Source organism: Lontra canadensis, unplaced genomic scaffold (assembly GCF_010015895.1).
Source record: "Lontra canadensis isolate GAN:19392208 unplaced genomic scaffold, GSC_riverotter_1.0 scaffold5, whole genome shotgun sequence".
NCBI classification, from domain to species: Eukaryota; Metazoa; Chordata; class Mammalia; order Carnivora; family Mustelidae; genus Lontra; species Lontra canadensis.
Window position 1 is genome coordinate 32,689,398 of NW_022630999.1, and position 7,640 is coordinate 32,697,037.

At 49.6% G+C, this 7,640-nt stretch overlaps 1 protein-coding gene across 1 annotated transcript in view; it reads right to left on the minus strand.

Moving 5' to 3' along the window:
- The window catches only part of SLIT3 (slit guidance ligand 3), a 582,494-nt gene that overhangs the window by 304,934 nt on the left and 269,920 nt on the right, over positions 1–7,640 (minus strand). The window lies entirely within an intron of this gene.

Genomic DNA, 7,640 nt, shown 5'->3' on the forward strand with positions numbered 1-7,640 from the left:
TGTGGGGATTTATCGGGGCTGTTGGGGAGTGAGCTGTCTGGAAGAGGTTCCTCCCTCGTAAAAAACTCGGGCCCCTGCTGACCGATTCTCACATTAGGAAAACATTGGTAAATCATAAGCATAATCCAAGAATTATTCCCTTCCTCTGCTCTGAGCACAGAGGCCCTTCTCTTCTTATCTGTTTCTAATTTTCTTCATGGGTGCTGTTCCTAGTCCATTAATTGAAAGGATTTTTGGCTAGAAGCCCATGACCCGCCTGGGAAAAAAAAACAACAAAAAACACCATGAAATTGGAGGGGCTGGTCCTCTGTGCATCTAAGGGAACCACAAGTGGGTGGGAATGGGTTCTCCGGAGTCCCTGTGGGGTTAGGTTCAGAGCCCTGAGGCACAGGTAGGGAGAGCTGGCCGCCTGGACATCCTCCCCTGGCCAGGGAGAACGGTAAATCACCGGCTTTCACAATGTCCTCCAGAGAAAATAAGATCATTACAAGACTTTTAAGATCAAGCATAATAGACTCCCTACAATTTGTTTTTCTTCTGCTGCTTTTACTGTAAACCCCTCTGGGCCTTCCTCCAACGCTGAGTCTGATACTGCTCAGCAAGACGGGGAGGTAAGAGAAGGGGCTTTGGGGTTGCTCAAGAGCCTCCACGTCTTTCCAGCTCTGGGGCTCTGGACGTGTGGGTTAACCTCTTCTGAGCAACGGTGACTGGGAAATAGAACTTGAGTAACCGCACTACCGAACAGCTCTGAAAATTCAATGAGACGACGCACGTAAAATGCATGAGTTCCTGGCACACGGCAGGCTCTCAGTTAATGGCAGGCATCACCATCCCCACCATCACAGTCTTCCCTGATGATCTGCTGAACCAGAACAGAGGCATTAAGTTCAACTCAGCTCCGTGCCATTTAGAATGGATTTGCAAATGGCACTGGTGACAGGGCCAGCCCCAGTTACATTTTTCAGCTGGATAACCAGGGTACAGGACAAAATGCAGCTGGAACATCCATTCACTCACTCACTCATTCACTCATTCATTCATTTAATGAACATTTATTGTACCCAGGATGGTCCAGACATTTTTCTAGAGTGACAGATACAGCGTTAGCCAGGAAGACGCAGTCCCTGTCCTTCTGGAGGGCATAGTCTCCTCTGCTGTGGGGGTGGGGATGAAACACCAGCATAGCAAACTCAGTGCAAGATGCCTGGAAGGCCGCCGGCATTATAACTTAAGGCTCATGCTGCATCCCAATTGCAGGATACAGAACTCATCAGGGTCACAGGAACTTAGGGGCTGTATCTGCCCCAAACGCCTGTAGAAAATCCAACAGGAATTTGCTGATCTCTCCTCAGGACCAGGCACTGCTCTGGGCTGAAGGACACCATGGGATTAGGGTTCACAACCTGAGTGAAGGGGAGGACGGATAAGCAAAGAATCATCTTAGCCAACAGCAATGCCTGAGTCCCAAGGCACCTGCTACATCACTGTATTTCGGGGCTTTACAGCAAAACCATCTACCAACCAGGGTGTCTTCTGAAGCAGGGTATATGCTAAACCTTAAACCAACTTCACATGCCCTCATCATCTATTTCACTTACGGGATAATCATAAATAAAAGGAGAGCAAAGATTCCCTTCCCACCTAAGAGATGGTACAAGAGCTGGAGAGTCAGCAGATCGGGATTGTATTCCACTGTCCATATGGTTGGTTCCCCTATCCCTTAACAGCGCAACACCCCATGGGATCCATTAGGAATCTGCCCTCCCCTCCTCCTTTCTTCACTAGCCCCTAACCTCCTACATTAGCACATAAGTTGTGGTCTGGGACTAAGAGGGTTTTGTTTTTTAAACAGTTAAATCTTTCATTGCAGACCAATTAAAATTTAAAGACTCTCTCCCCCACCCCTCTCTCCCTGCCCTCTCTCTCTCTCTCTCTCTCTCTCTCACACACACACACACACACACACACACACGCACACACACACTCCCACTTCTCTGAGCACAAAGAGCCGACGACAGCCTGGTGTTTACTATTAGAAGCAGGATCTGAAAGCCCAATGAGAAGAAAGCCAGTCCCACACCTCCACTTGTTTTTTCCTGCCCAAAGTTTCCTAAATAAGAGATGACTCTACCAGAAACCAGGAGCGCCTCCCATCCAAGCCAGCCAGAGTAACACCAAGCCCGCTGGCCCTCTCAGCCGTCATTCCCTGGCAAAGGCTGGGGAGGCACATGTGGTGCCCAGGAAGCAGCCTGGGTCCCGGGCGAGCCTGGCCCTCCCCTCACAGGGCGCTGTCCACCTCCTTCCGCGGCTGCCACCTGCGGGCCCGCACGACTCTCCTGTTATGTTGTCACGGGTCCTTGGCAACCTCAGGGGCCCTTCCCCGACCATCAGGGATGAAGGGCCAGCGCGTGAGCTTACTCTCCTAGCCCTGGCCTCATTCTCTATTCTTTGATTCAGAAAGAACAGACTTTAAAATGAGATTAGGTAGAGAGAGCCCAGGAGTCTCGGGGTAGGTGCGTAAACGTGTTTACATCAGACCTGTGCATGTGTGTGTGCACTTGGAGGTGTGTATTTGGGGCGCACAGCCTGGGTATGTTTGCTGACATACGCTGCAGTCTGTCTGCCTGGCGGAATGCATAGCTACTGGCTTTGCTACCGTTCTGACTAACCTAACTTGCGCAAAGGAGAAAGCTCCTCTCCACAGCTTTCCTTCCTCGGGTTTATCAGAGCTGAGGACGGCTCCTTCCCCACGCAGTGCGGTTGTACATACAGAGGTACGTGCCTACACTTTGCCTTTAGGGACCCTGGGTTGCCCGGGACCTCTCCAGCTGGGACACTCAGAGACAACGCAATCATCTCGGGCTGTTCATTTGGATGTCAATCTTCCCTGCTAACCTCCCTTTTCCCTGCTGCCTTAATGGGGTACCAAACAGTGACCCTTGCAAAGCAGCTGGCCAGCCAGGAGGTTCTGGTGCTGGTTTTCCCGGAGCCCAGTCTGAGGAGAACTGCCACTTTCCTGCGGGGTTGCCGGCTGCAAGGGGTCCTCCTGCTGCCATGTTGGGCATATGCCCTCAGCTCTATATGGTTCCTGGTGGAACGATAACTTCATCCTCCTGGGTGAAGTCCATAAAGGAAAAGACAGAGATTAAGAAGCAAAAAAGATTGGGGTGTCTGGGAGGATCAGTTGATTAAGCGTCTGCCTTCAGCTCAGCTGCCTTCAGCTTATGGTCCCAGGGTCCTTGGACTGAGTCCCAAGTCGGGCTCTCTGCTCAGCGGGGAGCCTGCTTCTCCCTCTGCATCTGTCTTCCATTCCCCCTGCTTGTGCTCTCTGTCTGTCAAATAAGTAAATAAAATCTTAAAAAAATAAGCAAAAAAAAAAAAAAAATCAATTCACTGTGATGGAAAGAAACCATCTCTGGCAGGATGGGAGGTAGAAAAAACTCTGGGTCCCATGGAGAAGGCGGCCTCCAAACTCCTACAAAACAAGGCAAATGATTTCTGTGATGACTCATCTCTGGGTCAGCACATCATCTGTGGCAACGGAGCTGTGGGGTTGGGAGGAGCAGCACATAGAGAATGGGGCCTGCCATCCTGGCCAGGCAGGCAGAGGAGCACAGAACCTAGGAGAAGAGACCACAGTCGGAGCTAGAGCTGGCATCTGGAAGGAGCCAGAGAAACGCAGAGGGTTTGTGGTCCCAGCCAGGTCCCTCTCTTCACTGAGAAAAAGAGGCTCCCAGCCCTTACAGCCTAGACAAGCCACTTGAACTCACCATCCCCTTTCTGAGGGAAATCTTCCAGCTCTCACTTTGCCTCAGAGCTAAATTATTCCAAAAGCAGTAACCGCAAACACTCCCCAAGTCCTTAGTATCTGTCAGGTCCTACGGCAAGCCCTTTCACACATTTTCGCACGTGACCCTCGCACCAGCTCATGGTGAATGTCTATATTTGCTATCGCTCGCATTTCACCGACAAGGAAACCCAAGTTCAGAGATGAGCTCACTTGTCTGAGGTCGCACCGCTAGTAAGCTGGTGAGCTGGGATTTGAGCGAAGGCACCTTGAGCTTTCTGTACCCAAAGTCACATTTCAGTATGAGCAAAAATCACTGCTCTTTTTAGAGGAAACCAGGAACTGTCAACCAGGGGAGAGGGATCGCCTTGAGACACAAAGCCAAAGGACCCCAAAAGGTATCAAGCCAGAAAATCATCTTCCTCCTCTTGAAATTTCCATTCTACCTCAAGTCCTCCCCTGCAACTTTGGAAACCGGCAGCCTGCTAATTCACTTTCCAGATCCCATGTAGCTGTGTCTCTGGATGATCATAACTGGACTGAGTCAGCTGACGAGGTCTGCAAGACTCTCAGAAAGATATCATTAATTTGAAACGATGCCAAGTGTCACCTGGGTAGTCCATCTGCAGACATCCTCCTCCTCCTTTTGCCAAAGAGCAATCGTGCAATGCAACTTCCAGCTCCCTTCCACATCACCTCTCTGTGCCAGGCTCCTCCAGCCCACGCAGCCATCTATGCTGACAAAGGGCAAACCAACGGTAACCCGCGGAGGTGATATTTGGTCCGCTGCTGTCCCCAGAGCAGCCCACTTTCCTGGAAGGCGCTTAGCATCGCTTAGCATCTGATAGCGCATCCCAACATCGCACGAAGCAGCCATAAGCCACCAAACCCGTTCAACAAACACTCGCTGAGCTCTCACTCCAGACGAGGTAGCAGGCACGCGAAAACACAGTGCCTGGCCCTCTCCCACATTATAAACGTAGTGCAGGAAAAGACCAGTGGAGGAATGTGCCAACACGGGGTGTAATTAAATACATGCTAAATGAGCACCATTTTCATGACGGCTGGAACGTATTCTGAACTATTCATTTGTATCTACTTTTCATCCATTTTCTCCTCTCCTGTCTTCTCTCCTCAAGCGCGGGGCCAATCAGCCTCGCCTTCATTGCCTTCATTCTCCTCAGAGAGAAAGGAGGAGTCCCTCGTAAGGCTCTCTGGCTCTGACAGTCTGAAAGCTGATGCCTGGAGTTGAACCAGCAGGGTTTGTGGAGAGGGAAGGGGGCGAAAGAGGAACTGGATGGAAGAAAAGGCAAAGTGAACTGGAGAGAACCAAGGTAGAGACAGGTTTTTTCCAGAACAGAAGGAAACATCCTGGGGCTGGGAGCAGAGGCAGGAGGAGAATGAGGGCACGAGACACTGAGAGAGGCAGAGAGACAGAGAGAGACTGAGGCTGGGACTGCTGGGTGCTCAGGCAAGGAAGACTCAACCTCATGACTCTTGCCTCAGCAAGACCCTCCACCCCCCACAGGTAGAGGCTGTGTTGTACATCCAGGCAAACACAGGACCAGAGATAATTCTGCAAAACGATTCTCAGCTCTACCGTGTGACCACAGAGAGCAGGCAGCCCTAGCTGCCACATGGAGGGGGTCAGGGGCATCACAGACGTAACTTGCTTGGTTTCCACAAGGCCCTAGAACAGTGGCCCAGACTGAGAGTGGAACCCAAGCCATGCCCACCATGGTTTCTTGGCAGCCTAGAGGGATAGGGCCTCGGTTGCCAGAGACAATCGAGGACGTCCTATCCTGGGTAGGTGTCCGGTACTTCTATTTGCTGAGTCTGGCAACTCTGGAATGGACCTGAAGAAATTAAGTTGACACAAACGATGTGGACAAAAATTCGTATCTGAGATTCTTACAAAAATTCATTTGTAGAACTGAAATGGTCCGCTGTGATTTATACTCATTCACATACAACACCTTTTATTTCTAGAGAGTTTTACAGTTTATACAGTTCCTTCACTTATATTGTATTGTTCAACCCTCCCAATAACCTGGCGAGATGAGAAATGTGAGTCCAATTTTTTTCCAGAAGAAGATAACGGGGCTCAGGGAAGCGAAGCCCGCTATAGACGCTAAGTCCACGCAGGCCAAAGCTGTACCCAACACTGGTTTCGGCTGCTCTGCTCTGGGACCCTGCACTGCCTCGGAGCCCCAGCCTGGCCCAGGTGCTAGCAGTCCAGACTTCAGTTCCACACGCCTCACATGAGCCTCTGTGAAGTGTGAGCTTTTAGAGGTGTCTGGTTCCAGATGACCTCTCTCTGGTTTGCAGAAGAGCCAGAGCTGGAAAACGCCTTTACTTGGTGAGGGTCTCCATCACCTGTGGGTTCTGAGATGACGAGACTTTGGATGATAATCCTTTGGGTTCACTGTAGTCCAGGTCAGGTGACAACTGACAGGTGACAAGTAAGATGGCTTGATTCTAATGTGAGGATGGTGTGGATGGTGATTTCTGGAGAAGGAGGCCAGACTTCGGGATGCTTTGCAGACCCCTGAGGAGAGCGGACTGAGGAACGCTCTGTCCTGCACACTCAAGACAGTTTCTGCCTGGGGGGAAGGGCCTGCTGTGTCAGAGCTCCGGGTTTTACACATCCTAAAATCTTTACTTATGGATGTCAGGTCAAAGGGAAGAGAAAAAAAAGCTCAACCAGACTTGAAACGTTACCTGGTTCTGCTGTCAGCAAATGGGTTGCAGCTGTTTTTGCCATTACACAAGCTGGTGCTTTTTTTTTTTTTTTTTTAAGTATGTTGTAGGAAATCAAGAATATGATCCTGGGGAAGCCCTATGTGTACTACTGCCCACTTTGATAAAAATTTCATTTTTCACTCTACACAGAAGATTTCAATGGCAGGAAAATGTTCTCTCTTTCTTTTTTTTTTCTTTTCTTTCTTTCTTTCTTTTCTTTTTGAAGTGCTGGAAGATGGAAACCAGTCTTATTGTCCTATTTTATTATTTATTGCCCACTAACAATATTATTTATTCACACTAACAACGATAACTCCTCATTGTTGGTTGAAGTCATTTTTGGGGGGTGAGAAAGGGCATCTTATAGATTGGGAAATGAGACAAGTTTTCGATGATCACCAAAACATTCATTACCAACATCTATTTTGTAATGTTTCCAAAGCACCATGACATGAAGCTCGGCAGACCCATGATAAGTGTCTCTGAGAATTTCTTTCAAACATCTCATCAACCGGCAGCCACTGACATGGGGCAAGTCCTCCAAGGAGCCGGGGCCATTCCTGCGCGAGCATCAGGACTCTTGGTCGATGTATCTGGGCAGAAGTGATGCCCTCAGAGCACGGGGCTCCTTCTGACCAGGCTGGCTCACCTGAATGGGCCACAGCTCAGCAGGACTAAACTCTGTGCCAGATTTTCGTGTTCCTTTCTCCGCCCCAGGGCCAGTGACTTACAAACGTAGAGGCTCTGCTAAGCCCTGGGATTTCATTAAGGGCCTTGTTAAAATTTACTACAATCAAATAAAGAAAAGATCCAGCCTTGGAAATCATTCTCCACTCATGTCTTTCCTCCCTGCTTCCCACCCCCACCTCCAATCCCACTTACTCATCTATTAAACAACTAACTACTGAGCGAGTTCTGGAAAGTTGCCCATATCACATCTCTTTAGAAATCATTTCAGAAAACGTCTTGAGGAAGGTAGGTCACCTCTTCCCATTTGTCTTACTCTGGCAGGTCTGGTGCCTAAGCAAACGGGCAGTGAAGCATACAGGAAGAATAGAGAGGATCCAGATTCTGAAGTGAGGCCCAAGGTACGTCCTGGCCATTGCATACG